Raw genomic sequence first — 18845 nt, 5'->3', positions numbered from 1 at the left:
ATTACTAATTTTTCTTTTATTTGCTTCTGGCAGGTTTTTATAGTTTATAACTAGAAGAAACCCGTCAGGACCTCTACTTTTTGACAGCGAAATTGAAAGTACGACTTGTAGAAATCGTAGAGAAATAAGGCGAAGTCTACAGTATATAAAGGAAGAGTTTGAGGACGACACCAATAATACCGAGGAGATGGCTAGAAATAAAAACAATCCACTGCCTCCTGTGGTTGTCACAAATCCTGTGAATCAGAATCCAGCTCCTCGTACTATGTATGACTATGCTAAGCCTAATTTAGCGGGGGCTGAATCGAGTATTGTTAGACCTGCAATTGCTGCAAATAATTTTGAACTAAAACCTAACACTATACAAATGATTCAACAATCTGTTCAGTTTGACGGTTTGCAGGATGAAGACCCAAATACTCATTTGGCCAACTTCTTAGAGTTCTTTGATACTTTCAAAATAAATGGCGTTTCAGAAAATGCCATTCGTCTTCGATTATTTCCCTTTTCATTACGGAACAATAGTGGTTGAACTCGTTACCACGAGGGTCAATCACTACTTGGGAACAAATGACCGAGAAATTTTTGCTTACATATTTTCTGCCGACTAAAATGGCTAAATTGAGGAATGATATCTCTTCTTTTGTACAGATGGATTTAGAAACACTGTATGATGCATGGGAAAGATAAAAAGATTTATTGAGAAAGTGCCATCACCATGGGTTACCTTTATGGTTACAGGTTCAGACCTTTTACAATGGTGTAAACCCATCAACAGGGCAACTGATTGATACATCCACCAATGGAACCTTGAACAACAAAACACCTGAAGAGGCTTACGAATTTATTGAAGAGATGTCACTAAACAACTATCAGTAGCAAGCCATGAGAATGAAGCCGACAAAAGCAGCTAGTGTTTTAAACTTCAACACGGTCACTATGCTATCTAACCAGGTAGAACTATTGAATACAAAGATTGATGGTTTGTATGATTCTACTCAGGTATATTCAGTGATGAGGTGTAATTCAAATGGATGAGGGATGCACAACACAGGCTATCCATCCTTCAACCCTAGCATCGAGGGAGAACAGGTCCACTATATGGGTAACAATTCTAGATCTCAAAATAACCCTTATAGTAACACTTACAATACAGGTTGGAGGAACCATCCCAATTTTTCATGGGGTGGTCAAGAGAATCAAAGGCTATAATACCCTCCAAGTTTTCAACAACCACCGTACCAATAGGAGAAAAATCTGAACCTTGAGGAGATGCTTACAAAATTTATCTCAGTGTCAGAAACTCATTTTCAGAATACTGAGACAACACATGAAAATCAGCAATCGTCGATTTAAGGGCTTCAAACTCAAATAGGTCAGCTTGCTAAGTTGATCTTTGAACGACCGCAAGGTGGCTTGCCCAGTAATATAGAAACTAACCCAAGGGAGCAACTCCATGCCATCACTGTGCGCGAAAAAGAAAGGTTAGCTGAATCTAAATCTGAAACGAGGCAAGAAGCTATTGTAAGCAATGGTAAGGTTAAGGTGAGCTATGGTACACAAAATTCGGTAAGCAAAGAATATATACCTCGTGTTCCATACCCTAATGCGACAAGGAAAGACCACACAGACAAACAATTCGGTAAATTCCTTAAACTACTTAAAAAATTACATATTAACTTACCATTTATTAAAACTCTTTCACAGATGCCAAACACAGTTAAATTTTTAAAGGAGCTTTTAGCAAACAAACGAAAGTTAGATGAGTCATCGCATGTGGAGTTAAATGAAATTTGCTTAGCTATTTTGTAAAACAAGCTACCCAACAAACTGAAAGATCCAGGGAGTTTTATGATTCCTTGCCTAATTGGTAGTTTGAATGTTAATAATGTTTTAGCTGATTTAGGGGCAAGTATTAATGTCATACCCTACAATATGTTTAAGAAACTAGGACTAGGGAAACCCAAACAAACTAGGATGAGCATACAATTAGCAGATACAACTATTAGATTTCCTAGGGCTATCGTTGAAGATGTGCTTGTTAAAATTGACAAATTCATATTCCCAGTCGATTTCGTTGTCTTAGACATGGATGAGGACAGTGACGCACCCTTAATTCTAGGTAAACCTTTTTTAGTAACTGCTAGATCTATCATTGATGTTGGAACAGGTGAACTCACACTTCGGGTAGGCGATGACATGATTAAACTCCAAGCTCGTGATTCTGATAGAAAGACTAGTGATCGAGATGATTACACAAGTTCTTTTAATGTGATAACCTTGTTGTTCAACCCTCTTTGCAGGAAAAACTTCTGAGAAGTACAAATGAGCCACGTTCCAGTCCATGTAATGACAAGAATATCCGTGAAGAGCGAAGGTTACAGATCGAGGAACTAGATGAATGGCGAACATAGGTTAAGGAGAAACCGAGAATATACGATGAATCAAGGCAGTGCCATGACAAACTTAAAGGTGAATCGAATCAACTTAAGGTTGGAGACAAAGTACTGTTAGATGAAGCAGACCCTTTTGTTGCCACTTCTGAACCTAATGGAGCAATACCTTTTGTGGTACTCAACGTTTTCTTATACGGTACAGTCAAGGTAACTCATTCCAAATTTGGCACTTTTAAGGTAAAAAGTACTCCTTGAACCACCATGACCGTGCAAATATGAGGTGAGTTGAGCTTAAACTCTAAATAAGCGCTTCTCAGGAGGCAACCTAAGCACTAACACCACTAATTAGTTTATTTTATCTATTTTTCATATTTTAATACAAGTACAGTGACCCACACAGCCAGGACACACGGACGTGTCCTTGGTCGTGTAGAAATAGGGCTAAAAATTCACAAGTATCGACATACACACGGCCATAAACGAGAGCCACACGACCGTGTGAAGCACACGTCCAGGACACACGGACATGTCCTTGGCTGTGTGAAACCTGGAGCTTAGTTTTTCGAAATTTAAACAGATTAGAGAGCAGCATGAAAAAGGCCCATCAGTGGTGTGTGAGACAGGACTGGACCACACGGGCGTGTAGGCGAGCCATACGGGCGTGGGAGAAGCGAAGGACATAGAACACGGCCATACGACATGGCCGTGAGAAACACACGACCTAAAATTACTGGTGTGTCCTAGGCCGTGTAACGAATGGGCATTCAATGTTCTGATGAACACGGGCTAGTTTCGAGCCACACGGGCATGTGACACACCCGTGTGGCCCAACACGGGGCCGTTACATTACCGTGTCACCATAAAAAAATAGCCCATTTCTTCATTCTTTTCTCTTCTCCCCTAAATTGCCCCAAACCCTAGCCGCCGCAGCTTCATTCCCTCTCTGTCCGACCACCGTTCGAGCCATCTAGCCTCGCCGTGTACTCCTCAACCCTTTGCGCATACACTTTCATCCTTTTTTTTCCCATTCCTCACTTATCCTTTCACCACCGACCAACATCGCCTCAAGCTTCTATCCCTACAACCCAGCCCCACCACCGTACGCCTATCCCTTCCTTTCGCCACGACTACCACCGCTCGCACCATCTAGCCCCGCTCCGACGTCCGTGCGACTCCGCCGACTACCAACCCTACCGTCGGTCACCCCTTCTCAAACTTTGTTCTTGTCTTCCTTTATTATTATTAGCTTAATTATTATTTTGTATTTTGTTTCTTTATTTTATTTTATTTCTCTTTTTCACTATTGATTTTATTTACTCCTTTGTTCTTGATTAGTTAGTTAATTCCTTGATGATAATCTTGTGTTTTTGCTTCATTACATTCTGAACATTATTTTCAGTCATTTGATTTCATTTGTTACTTCTACTAATTCCAATAGTCTTCCACATATCTTCTATTTTCATTGTTGTTTTTAGTTTTATACTTTCATTTTTTTGCTCTGTTGCTTCATGGATTGGTCTTAGGTTTCTTTTAATAAGCATGTTGTTTCTTAACCCTATTATATTCTATGTTTATTTTTATCCAATTTTGGAGCTTCGTTTAAATTTTCATTCTCTCCTTACATACCGCTATTAAGTGTGTTCAGTCATTCTAAAATATTTTTTAGGCCTATTATGACGAACACGCGAGGCAAGTTAAAAGTGGCCGTCTCCGCTTCGAAAAAGCGGAAGGGTCCTGGCGCATCCTCCTCGAGCGCTCCGGCCACAACTCGCCACCCTTTGCTTCAATTTCCATCGAGCAACCAGAAGGATTTATATCAACTTCTCAGCGTACGACCCCTCGGTATGGGTCGTTGCATTGATTGGGCCACGCTAGAGCAGGTCCCTTTGGTTGATGATATGCGCACGATTATTACCACAACCCCGTGGGATAGGTTCTTCACTAACATCAAGTCTACCTACTCGAAGCTCACCTTAGAGTTTGGTGCCACATTTTCAGTCCAGTAGGTCATGTCAGTCCATGAAGAGCCCGGCACTATTGCCTTTTGCCTTGGTGGGCTAGTGCAACACATGAGCGTCCTAGAGTTCGGTGCTGCTTTGAGACTTTACACAGAGGAGTTCATAAGCGCCAAGGACTTTCTTCAGCTTCATAGACATATTCATTACTCACTTTCGTGATGTTGGACTGAGCTCACGGACGGCCTCGAAGGCGACGCACCTCTCTCCGGCCCTACGGTATATTCATGCCCTATTAGCTCACACTTTGACAGGTTTGAGAGAGAGCACAGGAGTGGTTATTAATTATGACGCCTATTTCCTGTGGAGCATGACTACCAGACATGTGTTTGATTTGGCGTATTTCATCGCACTCGCTTGTCGCAACCAAACTGAACGCCATAAGAAGGGCCCATCTTTCTCAGCCCTTACGTGACTCGTCTCACTCGACACTTCAGTCTCCTCGACACGCCAGAGATGTCATCGACACTCACACTAGTAGGCCAGATGTCTCCTCAAGGAATTTCTAGTATGATTCACATGAGCATGATCGAGTGACGTCATGGATTCGATCCCCCTCAGTACCGGTTAGCTCGTTCTGATGATCAAGATGATCCATAGGACATTACTGATGATGTTCCTCCCCTTCATGAGGACCCACCTCCACCACCATCATAGAGTCACTGCCCCACTGCTGCCATCTTGACAGATATATTCGAGCGACTCACTCGCTTTGAGCAGCAGTGTTTTGAGCAGTTCGACAGCATCGATACCACTCTTCGACAGATTTGCAACCACCTTCACATCTCTCCTTCGGCATCGTCGACCCATGAGGCATCCAATAATGAGGACCTTTGAGTCCATTTTTTTATTATTATTAATTTTAATTTTAATTTTCTTTTATTTATTTTTGATGACTTATGTTTTATATTTTATGTTTATCTTTGTGGTTATTATCTAGTAACCCTTTAATTCTCTTCCACAGTTGTTTATTTTCTTATTAGTAACTCAAAATCATGCCTTTCATTGGCCTTATCTACAATTCTAGCTTTCGCTATTCTAAGGATTTCATTCAAAAATTCAGGGCTGTTTCGCTTCTCTCCCTCTCTTCTGATATTATGCTTATATTGTTATTATTTATCTTTGTACATTGAGGATAATGTACATCTTAAGTGTGGGGAGTTTATTTATATGATTATAAAAAATCCCTGAATTTCTATCTCGTTTTTAAGTAATTTTCTCATATTACTATTAGAATGAATTTTGATTGACTTATTATTTTTATTTATATATTTTGTATTAAATCATAGGTAATCGTGCATTGATTGTTTAAAATTTAAGACATTAGAGAATCAAGCATGATAAGTTGATTTTTGAGAATTAAAATTTTTTAGGTTGTTTCCCCAAATTTAAGTATTATCTTGACATTTGAAATTCACAAGATTGACATCAAAAGCCATAATTTTTGTGCGATTTTGAGCCTTTAGAGCATATATCCCTTCTTGCTCACTTCTATTATTGCTTATGAGTATGTCAATATTTTTTATTCTAGAACTTGCTTCGATTATACATGTCGAGACCACACCTTTGATTTGATATACTGAGATGATAAAGGCATTAGGTTTTAACCCACTCACTCCCTAAAAGGCCTACCTTCATAATTAACTCTTAGTGAACCCCCTTGAGCTTAAAACCTCCCTCTTAATTCACCCTTAACATTAACCCATTAACCTCTTTTTGATTCCTTGAGAATTTTCCCTATTTAATTTGATCCTCATTTTGTCGAGATTTGATTTGAATAATTGCCTTGCTATGTTTTCCTATTCAATTATTAGTTCTAAATATTTGACTTGTTCTTATTCTTAAAAAAAATAATAACAATAATAAATGTATATATATATGTTGATTCTTATTAGTTCTTTGTTATGAGCTAAGTATTTAATTCCATATTCTGAGAAGAAGCTCATGTTTCTCTTTAATAAATTCGATTGATGTAATTATTTAGTGTTAGTGTTTCTAGCTAGGTAATTTATCAATTTAATCTTGATTCTAACCTTCTTTTTCAGCCTTTATCCACATCTTTAACCCAAGCCCCATTACAACCTTATTAAAAACCTTTTGATTTGTGTATCATCTCATTTAAAGTGGTGGAGATTTAATTTTCATGCAAGCCTATGGTAATAACTTTTCATGTTTGACTAATTGAGCGTTTATTTTTTAACCTTAAACACCTTGAGTGATTTGAGCGAATCTTTAGTGAGGGTGCCAACTTTGTGTGATTTTGAATTAAAGGTAAGTGCTTAGATAAAGGGAAAAACCTATGTTTTCGTGATAAAATGCTCAAATTGGATTGTTTGAAAATTTGATGACTCTTAATGTATGGTTACTTGTGGATTACTTCAAAACATTATTGATGAGAATTATAAGTTGAGAAGAATTTATTTTAATTGTGAGTTGAGGATTTTGCTTGAGGATAAGCAAATGCTTAAGTGTGGGGATATTTGGTAAACCATAATATATACATATTTTTATCCCATGCTTGGCATATTTATGGATGATTTATCATTAGTTTTATTGAATTCGATGCTCTTAATCTTTTAATTTCATGTTTTATATTCAGGAGAGCATAGGAAAGTGAAAAGAGCAAGAAACGAGCCAAAAACGGACAAAATAGGTTGATTTCAGTAATCCACATGCCCATGTTAGACACACGGGCAGGCCACACGCCCGTATGTTGTGGCTGTGTTGACTTAAACCAACTCAGAATTTTACATGGCCTGAGCACCCTCATACGGGCGTGTCCCTGTCGAGCCCAAGTCTAATTCTATTCAGAAAAGGCTAATTTTGGGCTATTTTAGGCTTTCCAAAGTCTATATAAACACCCTAGAAGAGGATCAAAAGAGGACAGGCAGAATAGAAGGCAGAGGATACTTGAAAATAGCCATCAAAATCAGCTCGGACGTAGGATTTACTTCAAGACTGAAGATCTCCATTCAATTTCCTTAGAAGTTCTTTGGGTTTCTTTACGTTTTTTTGTTTTCCCAATTTTGAGATGTTTTCCCCTGTCATTATGAACTAAACTCCCTAAATACCTAAGAGAGATGAAACCTAAGACAGATCTCATTACTATTTGAATTATATGATAAATACTTGTTCTTATTCTTAATTATATGTTCTTAATTATTGTTTTAATATTTCAGGATATTAATTCAAGTCTGATGTGCTTATTTAGTGGAGCAAAAGTCCCTGTTTAATAGTAGATCTAGCATAATTAAGCAGAGTTGAATGCAATCCTAGACATAGGACGACATAAATCTGTCAGATTAGAGTCAAATCTAATAAGGGAATCCATAGATAGAGTTAATGCGACAATAGGGGTTTTAATTAGAAAGAGATTTCAATTAATCAACCTAGAGTCAGTTGTTTTTAGTCTCGAGAGAGATATTAACATAAACTAGGGATTTCTACGGATTAAGTCAAGTGAATAAATTGTCTAGTTTAGAAGTAGTAATTGAAGTCTAGGTGGATTCTTCCTTGGGTATTGTCTTCTCCATTAGTTTTCCAAAAGTATTTTCCAACTTTTATCTCTGTCATGTTCTTAGTTAATTAGATAGTTATTCTTAGTTTAAAAACATCCCTTTAATTTTTAGGCTAGATAATAAAAAGATAGTAATTACTAGTACTTTTAGTCCTTATGGATACGATATATCCGGTCTCACCATAACTATACTACTGTTCGATAGGTGCGTTTGCCTTAGTCGAAATTTTTAATTAGTTTAGCGACCATCAATTGGATATTGGTCATGCAAGAAGAGTTAAATCAATTCGAGAGAAGCAAATTATGGACCCTAGTTAATAAACCTAGTGATAAATCTACTATAGGTACTAAATGGGTTTTTAGGAACAAGCTAGATGAGAGTGGTAACATAGTGAGGAACAAGGCTAGACTTGTTGCTCAAGGTTACACTTAAGAGGAAGGAATAGATTATGATGAAACTTATGCTCCCGTAGCTAGGATGGAAGCCAGTAGAATGCTTTTAGCTTTTGCATGCTTTAATGATTTCAAATTATATCAAATGGAAGTAAAAAGTACTTTTCTAAATGGTTTTATAAATAAAGAAGTGTATATTGAACAACCACCTAATTTTGAAGATCCAAAATTTCCAAATCATGTTTTCAAACTTTTAAAAGCTTTATATGGTTTGAAATAAGCTCCTAGAGCTTCCTATGAAATATTATCAAATTTTCTTATTAAATTTTTTTTATAAAGGGAATGTTGACACAACACTTTTTATTAAAAGAAAAGACAGATCTATTGGTAGTTCACATTTATGTTGATGATTTTATTTTTGGTTCTACTAATAATATTCTTTGTTAAGAATTTTCTAAGCTAGTGCAAGGTGAATTTGAGATGAGCATGATGGAAGAACTAAATTTCTTTTTAGGACTCCAAATCAAGCAAAGAAAGGGTGACATCTTTATAAATCAAGCTAAATACAAAAAGGAAATGCTCAAGAAGTTTGGGATGGACACTCTCAAACTGCAAGCTACTTCTATAAGCCTTTCTACAAAGCTTGATAAAGATGATAAAGATAAATGTGTTGATTTAAAATTATATAGGTCATTTGATTGGTTCTTTGCTTTACCTTACCGCAAGTAGACTCGACATTATGTTTAGTGTATGCTTGTGTGTTAAATATCAATTTTGTCCTAAGGGATCACATTTACAAGCCCTGAAAAGAATCTTTAGATACCTTAGAGACACTTCAAATTTAGGTATTTGGTATTCTAGAGACTCATCCTTTAGCTTGCATGCTTTCTAGAATGCAGATTTTGGAGGTTACAAATTAGATAGGAAAAGCATCTTCAGTACTTGTCAATTTTTAGGCAACATGCTAATTTCATGGTTTCCAAAGAAACAAAATAGTGTTGTATTGTCCACCATCGAAGCGGAATATATTTTTGCCGGTAGTTGTTGTGCTCAAGTTTTATGGATAAACCAAGAACTTAAGGACTATGAAATTTATATAGATACCGTTCCTATCAAGTGTGACAATACTAGTGCTATTTGTCTTATTAAAAATCTCATCCAACATTTTAGAACTAAACACATTGAAATTAGACATCATTTCATTGGAGATCATGTCCAAAACAGTGAAATTGTTCTAGAATATGTAGACACCTTAAATCAATTAGCTGATATTTTTACAAAACCTTTAGATAATGAAAGATTCTGGACACTTAGGAGAGAATTAGTTTGACCACCTTGCCTTGACTTTGTATTAATTTTTTTTTCTCCATATACATTATTTTATTTTTATTTTTTGCAAAAAGCTTGATAAGTATGATATTCATGGTTATTATATGCAAAAAGATAAGGGGAGTTTTATAAGAGAAGTTGATCTATTTTAACCTTATTTATCTAGCTTAAATTGCTTTTATGTTGTTTTTGCACTCATTGAATTATAAATTATATGCGTTATTCTTGCATATTGTACTTTCATGCATATGAAATATGTAGGGATGTCTTTAAAGTCATTTTAGGACTCTTAGAACTTTTAAAAACTCAAAACTCTTGATTTTACAAATTTCACTGCACTTGGAAAACAGAATCGCAAATTGGTATCGATATCATTTTGAAAATATCGATACTTTTATAAAAATATCGATACTCGTGAAAAATATTGATACCACAAGCTGTTTTAGGTACCTGCACTAGTTTTCTAACACATTCAAAACCTAAAATTTTCCCCCCACCGAAATCCTCTCAAATCCTCTCCAATTTTTTTTATATTTCTTCATTTTTTTTGACAAATCTTGGTCTTTTAACATCTTCAAACCTCATTTCCTCAATATTTGTTCAACATTATTTGAAGATTTTGCCTATTTCAACACTTTTGAGGTAAAAATTTAACATTTTCAATTTGTTAATTTTATAAAATGTAGGTTGAAATGGTGCTTTTTGATGGATTATTGAGTTGTTTTAGACTCCAAATATCGTGTTTTATTGTAGGAGGTCGCCTATTTTTAAAGGTTTTCTTAACTTTTTTACCTCAAACCCTTGCCCATCAAGTGTTTGTTAAAATTCCCTGAAGCGTTTTCCATTGAGTTTTAGTGCTTCTATGTGTCTTTTTAGCTAGTATGGCCCCTATGAAAAGACCTAGAATCGATACATCATCTTCTCATACATCTAGTGAGTTGGAGTCGTCCTTTAACGAATGTTTTCAAAACTCAAACTCTTTATATCGTTTTAACTCACATTTTGCTTCAAATTGGGTTTGAGAGTCTAGGAAAGTGGATTTAGCCATGTTAGAGGCTATTAATTTTGTTCATTTCCCTATTTTACAAAATTAGGGTTGGATGGGATTTTTAAATATTTCTTCGCCGACTTACCTTAATCTTTTTTGGATGGGATTTTTAAATATTTCTTCGCCGACTTACCTTAATCTTTTTTGTGCTTTCTTTTTAAATGTCAAACTCGAACATGATGAGTCCGACGATACCGTTTTAGCCATCACTTTATTTTTAATGAAAACCTCTATACGCCTTATTGTCGAAAATTTTGGCAATTATCTTCATTTGCCTCCTGGAAGTAACTCTGATGAAAAATGTCATTTTAATCTCGCACTTTTTATTCAGTCTGGATCAACATCCAAACTTAATCTTCATGGTCATTTCCTCCATTTAATTCTCACTTGGAACTTTAGACCTATCAAAAAGCATGCCAAGCTTCGAAACACCGATTATTGGTGGCTCAATAGGCGTCCCGGCCTTGCTCTAATAATGTTTAATGACATTAATAAAGATATTGGAAGGAGGCTGAATACAAATGTCACTCTTCCTCATGGCACTTATTTTTCATACCTTTTTAGGCAATTAGGTATTAATACCCATGGAGACACCCTTGTTACCTCAAACTAACCAATTAGTTATGGGGGTATTCATTATGCAAGATATCATTTTGATGCCAACACCGGTACGTGAATTAAGAGCGATCATCCGACAGATAATGAAGATGACGACATCGACGCTGCTTTTGAAGATGTTCTGACACCCAAGCCTGCTCTTCCACCGACTTCTTCTTCACATGCTACTCAATCCTCTTCCGAGGTTAATAGTGCCATACTTGATGCTATCAATTCCTTGAGCAATGATGTTCAAGGTCTTCAACAAGAGGTTCGATCCCATAGGGAAGACATTAACTTTAAGCTATCTACTTTAAAGTCTCAAATGACGTCTCTCCTTGCATGTTTTCCTTCGACACCTATTTTCTCCCCTCCTCATGATGATTAGAGTAGCTCTAGGACATACGTTTCATTTTCATAGCATTTGCACCTTCATTTCTATGTTTATGCCTATGTCATTGTTTTTATTGCATTTTATCGCTTTCTTTGTATTTTGAGATACAATTTTCCTTCAGTTCATTGCTCATTCAATTTTATCTCTCTCTTGTGATTAACTAACTTCTTTTCTCCTTTAGCTTTATTTGATTTTTTATATAAAAAAAAGGGAGAGAAGAAAAGGTAAATTAAGGTAAATTAATTTATTATTCTTTGATAATAACTAAAAGCAAATTTTTGTGACATATTTTTCTTAAAGTAAAAATGAATGTCAACTTGAATGAAAAATTTTATTTTGGCCTAAAATTTTTAATTTTTTTTATTAAGGGAGAGCAATTATTCAAAAATAAATTTACCAAATGTTTTGTTATATCAAAAAGGGAGAGATTGTTCAACCAAGCATTATTAAACTCCTAGAAAATTTTGAAACAATTTTAAAACCAAGCGAAAATGATTTTAACCAAGTTAAAATGATTCCAATCAAGTTAAAATCATTTTAACACATCAAAAATGATTTTCAAACAAGTCTGAATTGCTCCATGCCAAAAAGTATCGATACCATTTGGTCAAGTATTGATATTTTAGGAATTATCGATACCCTTAGAAAAATCGAGACCAAACATGCATTCTATTTTCAGGAACCCTAAAAATTATTGATACTATTTTTCTGGTATCAATACTTTTTGAAAATAATTGATACATTTTTAAAAACAACATCAAAATAGCATTTTGTTTCTTATAAACCCTACAAAGTATCAATTCGGTATCGATATCTATTTCAAAAAGATTTGATAAAATATTTTTTAGTATCGATTAATAAATCCCAACGGTCACTGAATCAACATTTATTACAAAAATTATTGATACCCTTTTCTTTGGTATCGATAATCGCAGTTGCAGGCGAAATAAATGCTCTGGTTTTACATCTCCAATGACCATATTCACTACACCAAACAACCTCAACGGTTGGAAATCTATTAAGGGGTATAAATACCATCCTCCAAAGACTTACAACATCAAGAAAAACACTTTCAAGCAAAAGTCATCAATCAAACAATCTTGGAGCTTAATACTTTCACATTCTTCTTCCATACACTTGTGAGTTTTATCTCTATTCTCTTTCTCAAGTGTATTTATTGTATTTGAGCTTCATTTTGCAAACAACTTAATCTTGTAAGGATTGTTTCTTTGTTTGCTTATTTGAATCTCTTTGAGAGGGTTTGTAACTTAAGATTTGGGGTAGAAATCTTAAGGAGTAGTAAGGTTGAACATTGTCCTCAAAGGTTGAACAAATTAGTGAACTTAAGAAAATCCTTAGTGGTGGAAAGCTAAGGTAGTGGAATAGGTAATTGGAACCGAACCACTCTAAATTCTTTGTGTTAATTGTTTCATTTTTTTGTCTTTGCTTTCACCAATATTTTTAAAGGCCAATTCACCCTTCTTGAGATCTTCAGTTTATTCCATCGAGCTAACAAAAAAACACATTATTATGATCCAACATATAAATAAAATGAGACATAATGTATAATTTGTTAAGCACAATAGTGTAGCATAAAAATTTTAATCACATGGTTATGGGTTGGAATTCATAATGACAATGGCTAGCATAATAAAAAGACTTAATTCATGAATTTTTAATGTCCAATGTCTTAATTGATGGGGGTAATTAATTTATTTTATTTTATTTTATTTTTTAAGTGACCTTTAAAAGTAATAATAAATCCGATATCATTTTTATAAAGGAATTTGGCTTTCCTCCTGTCTACATGTTTAACTATGATTATAAGTTGAATTTTATATTTAATGAGTAAAAATAATGAATTGTATCCTAACATACATTATTATCTATTTTTCGGTCATATTTAGGGCTCAGAGCGTAAGATTAGCTGAAGTTAGAACTTAGAATCAATCCATCAACTTTGCGCTTGCAACTCAGCAACATTGTTACCATTAATCCATGACTTTTGCTTCCAAATCGATATTAGTTGGTTTAGATTTTGTGGTACACAATGGTATTTATGGTTTCTAAACCATCAACTTTATCACTTTAATAATAACTTTATATGTTTTTTTAAGAAATATATTATGTATGCCATAATTTAATCTGAATAATATAAACTTTTATTTGATAATTTGAATATAATGTCAATACATAAATAATTTTTAAACTACAATCTATATCTATTTTACTTATAAACTCTTTTACTTAATATCATAAGTTAACCTGGTGAAACACTCTTCTAAAAGGAAGATCATTTAAAACAACAAATAATTCTATAACTTTTTTTTAATTAAATAACTACAACATTAAAATTTATATTACAATGTAGGGTTAATATATTTTTTGGTTTATGAACTTGACAACTAGATTTATTTTTATATTTATATATTTTTTGGAATATGTATCATTTGGCACCTAAGTTTTTCGGCCCCAGTTAGATACTTGAGTTTGACTTCAAGATTTAATTTGGTATACATACCAAACGACACTATGTGACCCAATGAATATTTGACATGTGTGCTCTAGTAAAAAAATAAGTACTTAATTGGGAGAAAGAAAAAGCTTAGGTACCAAATTGAATGTTAAACTCAAACTTAAGTACACAAACCTCAAGTATCAAGTTGAAAAAATTCAGGTCCCAAAGTGAACATTGAAGCTAAACTTAAGTACCAAATTAGGAAAAAAACTCAAGTACCAAATTGAACATTAAAGCCCAACTTAGATACCAATAGTATATTAACCTTACTTTTTTGGTCCATTTTAGTACCCAGACTTGACAATTGTTCTATTTTGATCTTCAAACTTGAAAATGTAGAAGTTTAATGACATGATATTTTAGAATTGTACAAAGTCATCACCTAAAAAAATGTAAATCTAATGACATGGTATAATCTAAGAGTATCACCTCATCAAACTTTTCTATTTTTCCAAGTTCAAATATCAAAATAGACTTAGTTATCGAATTTAGATACCAAAGTGGATTAAGAAAAATATTGACATAAAAGTGAACATAGTTAACAAATTTAGGGGGCAAAAATCGAATTAACCCTTAAAATGAGACTCTTGCGCCACTTTCTCTTCCTCTCGTTTTTGGCCCGCTATATTTATACTGTCACTTCCTTCGCCTGAATTCTCTAATTTTATTTTGTCAATTTCTATTCATACCCATTTGGCCTCTCAAGTATGTTACACTTCTCTTTTACTTTCCCTTTTTTTCAGCTTTGCAATGGCTTTGCTTTGATTAATTTATTTTCATTCTTTTTTATACGTTATAAATTTTATCTGATGGGAAAAAAATGTCAAAAGAAAATTATACCTGTATTCCCAGAATCTCTGTGGGTTTTGTCTTTTAAAAGGAAGCTTGACATTACATGACAGTCCTGGTTTTTGTTTTCTTTTTTTGGAAGTTACGTGACAGTACTGTTGAATATTAATATGATATATTATTAAACTAGTCATGTCAATAGTGTTGATGCCATGTCTTGTTTATTCCTCTAATTTTCATGTTTATTAAACATATCCTGTTCTGCTGAATTATCTGCTCCTTGGGTGTATATCTTGTAAGTAGTAATATTAATGTGCTGATGGTGAGATAGGTTATATTGGACTATCAGAATGGCTACTGCCATGTTCCACAAATCAATAGCAACAATTCAGCTGAATTCCAGTGGTAATGAATGGAGCACTTGTAAGAAACTCGGGAAGTATCCATTAAAGATTATCGCAAAGGCCTTTGTAGTTGATGTTGGAGGGAGTTTTATCTATGGCCAATCAAAGTTACATGGTGTTCATGCATTGTCTTCTCAGTCACCACTGATGGATCTTGTTTCATCTTTCTCACAAAATACAAATGATTACAAAAACAATACATCAGGTGAGTTCATCTTATCCTGAACCAATTATATATGTATATATATGTTGCCCTCTGTTAGGAGACGAGGATATGTGTTGTTTGTAAGTTTTGTTCTGGTGGGATCTGCTTTGATACTAATTCGACACAGTGATTCTCTATGGAACGAAAACAATTTGTTCACTGGTTGTGTCGATGTGCCATTAGCCAAGAAAGGCATAGAGGAAGCTGTCGAAGCTTGCAGGAGAATAAGCAATATACCTGTAGACATGATTTATACGTCGTTATTGATTCGTCTACAGATGACAGCTATGCTTGTCATGACAAACACCGCCATAAAAAGGTCAATCCAAAACAATGTTCCGATTTTCTTTTCTAATTATGTAAAATATTTTTTTCTTCTCAATGCAATGTACTTGAAGATATTAAACTTCAATTGAATTTCAAAGCAGCAGTAATATAACTTGTCTTGATTTTCTTTTGGTCATGCTGTCAAATTGCTTGCAACATAGAGATTCCTTTAGTTCCATGTATGTTTCTCAGGTACCTATCATAATACGCAAGGAAAGTGATCGGGCAAAAGAATGGAGTCAGGTTTTCAGTGAAGAGACTAAAAGGCAATCTATTCCAGTTATAACAGCTTGGGAGTTGAATGAAAGAATGTACATTAAATTTCATTTTTCTCTGGTTTTCTTAGCTTTACTATTTTCTTGGTTGAGCTTGATCTTGAAACAAGCTTTTTTACTCTTTAAGTATGGGGAGTTACAGGGCCATAACAAGCTGGAAACGGCTGAAAGATACGGAAAAGAGAAAGTTCATGAGTGGCGACGAAGTTGCGATAGTCCTCCAGCCAATGGCGAGAGCTTGAAAATGTGTTCTCAAAGAGCTGTAGCCTATTTTAGAGAACATGTAAGTGCACCACCCTGGTTTAAGGCTAATGTTCTTTCTTATTATGTTGAAGGTTTAAAACAGCTTAACATGTAGAATCCAATTAACTAGTAAGATTTTCATTGCAGATTGAACCCCAACTTTGATCCTGAAAACATGTGATGGTTGCTTCACATGCGAATTCCCTGAAGTCTATTATCATGTATCTTGACAAATTAGCTACACAGGAGGTAGCAAAGACAATATTTTGTAGTACTCATATTCTTATAGAATATGTATTGTACTTTGTACGAGCTAATAACCTCTGTTTCTTATGAGTAAACAGGTTACTAGCTTAGAATTGTCAACTGGGATTCCCTTACTATACATATATAAAGAAGGTGAATTTCTTAGAAGAGGAAGTCCTGTGGGATCTAAAGAGGCTGGTGTTTATGCCTACTCCAAAGTACGAACTCAATCAATTATCACTATCTAAAACCTATATGAACTTAGCCACCAGGTTCCAACTTCCATAATTTTGGAACGTCGATGCAGACACATGGAAAATGAACATTTTAGTACTTATTCTTGCATGTTAGTTAGCTTTTTTCTGTTCCCTTTTCAGAAAATGCAGCTTAACAGATCGCTGTATTTTGCTACATGCAGAGTCTTGCCTTTTACAGGGAGACACTGGATGCACTGTTTCAGTAACACATGCAGGAAGGTAAGTTTCATGTTGGTTCTTTCATAAACTTTTGTACTTTTAAACTATCTGCAATGTGAAATGTTCAATCAGATTGCTCTAAGATGTTGATATGCTTTACGCTTTTGCAGGAGACAACCAACAGCCGAGTAGTAGTAGGGTTCCTTGCAATGTACAGAGCTCTTGCCGATCTTTATGCGAATTGGTAGAGTTTTCTCAGTTGCACATCTACATTCTCGAGTATTTTGGAGGTACAATGGGAAGATTACATTCATATGGTGAAGGTAGATATTTTTTCCTGTAAAATAAATAAATGAATGAATCATTAATGTATCTTTTGGGCGTTTCCAAGGTTGTTTTGAATCTAAGATTTCTTTTGAAAGGAATGATGGAATACTAATGTAATGAACATTTCTTATTCCACGTCGAAAAATGAACTTTGTTGCTAAAGCTTGCTGTTAATGAAAACTTTCACATGAATGGTTGAAGTCTCTCATTTTGCTCTCCCTGCCACCGGTGCCTTTTGTGTCTTCCGGCCAAGGCTGTAGACGAAGCTCTTTCTCTCCTCTTCAATCCTATATGTTTGGTTGGCCCTATAGCTTCCACAACTTCCTTGTTGTTGCCTTCTCTGGTTTGGTTCTTCGCTGGCGGCCTACTGTTTCATCTCTAGAGCATCGTCGTCGTCACTATTCTGGCTTCCAGCCCCATCCAATTAGAGGTGAATGCTGCATCCAACCTCGACTTGACTGATCCGTCTATTGCTTCAAACCATCACTGGCAGTTTCCTCCATGCGCCACTCAGCCTAGCAGTCTCTTCGCCTCAGCCATTGGTTCGCTTGGATCTCTGGCAGGAGATCCTGAGTGACTGTTGTTTTTTTAGTCTTTAAGGTTTTTGGTGTTGTAATGTGACCAGCTGTTTGGCCATGGAATAGCCAGCCACCGGTCCCAATTCCACCCCTGGCCTTGTCCCATTTCTGGACTCAAACCACTTTTTTGGTAGGATAAGGTCATGTCAGAATAATAATTTTTTGTGGCTCTCGGTTGGGTTGTGGCACTTGAGTCCCGTACAGGACTCAATTCACTAATTCCTTGGTGAATTTGGTCTGTCGAGTCCCCTCAAGAGTTAGGCCTTTTGGGATCTCGTTACTACTATTGTTTCAAGTCAATAGTCGCATCCACTGCCGGAGGCAATGACTGCTTAAAGACTTACTGCATCAAGGTACAGAATCTCACGTTTGTGTCAAAGTCTCTTCCTTGCTTCCATTAGACAAGGAGGCTTGATTCAAGCAATGATGATTTTTTTTATTATCTAGATTGTTAGATTTACTCGCCTTCTGGAGCATTGCCTCTATAAGACTCGAGTAAATGCCTTGTTTAGCTTGAGTTGGTGGCCTCAATGGCTTTTGTTTGTACCAGTCGCGTTTGTGCCAAAGTCTCTTCCTTGCTTCCATTAGAGAGGGAAGCCTGACTCGAGCAATGATGATCTTTTTCTATTCAAGATTGTTAGACACACTCGCCTTTCGGGGCTTTACCTCTACAGGACTCGAGTCTCCTTGTGCTAGGAGCCTCGATGGCCCTTCTGGTTGTTCTATTTGAACTATGAAAAAAACAAATTGAAGTGCATAGGTTCAAGGTTAATTAATTAGATAATAAGCTGTTCATTAAAGCAAGGAAGCATCTATAGTTTAAATTGC

At 35.3% G+C, this 18845-nt stretch overlaps 1 non-coding gene and 1 pseudogene across 1 annotated transcript; one reads left to right on the top strand and one right to left on the bottom strand.

Annotated features, from left to right (window-relative positions):
• Positions 1-618: 618 nt before the first annotated feature.
• On the bottom strand, positions 619-725 carry LOC121217060 (small nucleolar RNA R71). Its single transcript, XR_005913281.1, has one exon. It is a non-coding gene; the product is annotated as a small nucleolar RNA R71 (small nucleolar RNA).
• A 14206-nt stretch (positions 726-14931) lies between these two features.
• On the top strand, positions 14932-18746 carry LOC121210023 (2,3-bisphosphoglycerate-dependent phosphoglycerate mutase 1-like; annotated as a pseudogene).
• Positions 18747-18845: the final 99 nt, after the last annotated feature.

This window comes from Gossypium hirsutum, chromosome A02 (assembly GCF_007990345.1).
Source record: "Gossypium hirsutum isolate 1008001.06 chromosome A02, Gossypium_hirsutum_v2.1, whole genome shotgun sequence".
Taxonomy (NCBI): domain Eukaryota; kingdom Viridiplantae; phylum Streptophyta; class Magnoliopsida; order Malvales; family Malvaceae; genus Gossypium; species Gossypium hirsutum.
This window is presented reverse-complemented; position numbering and strand designations above follow the sequence as displayed.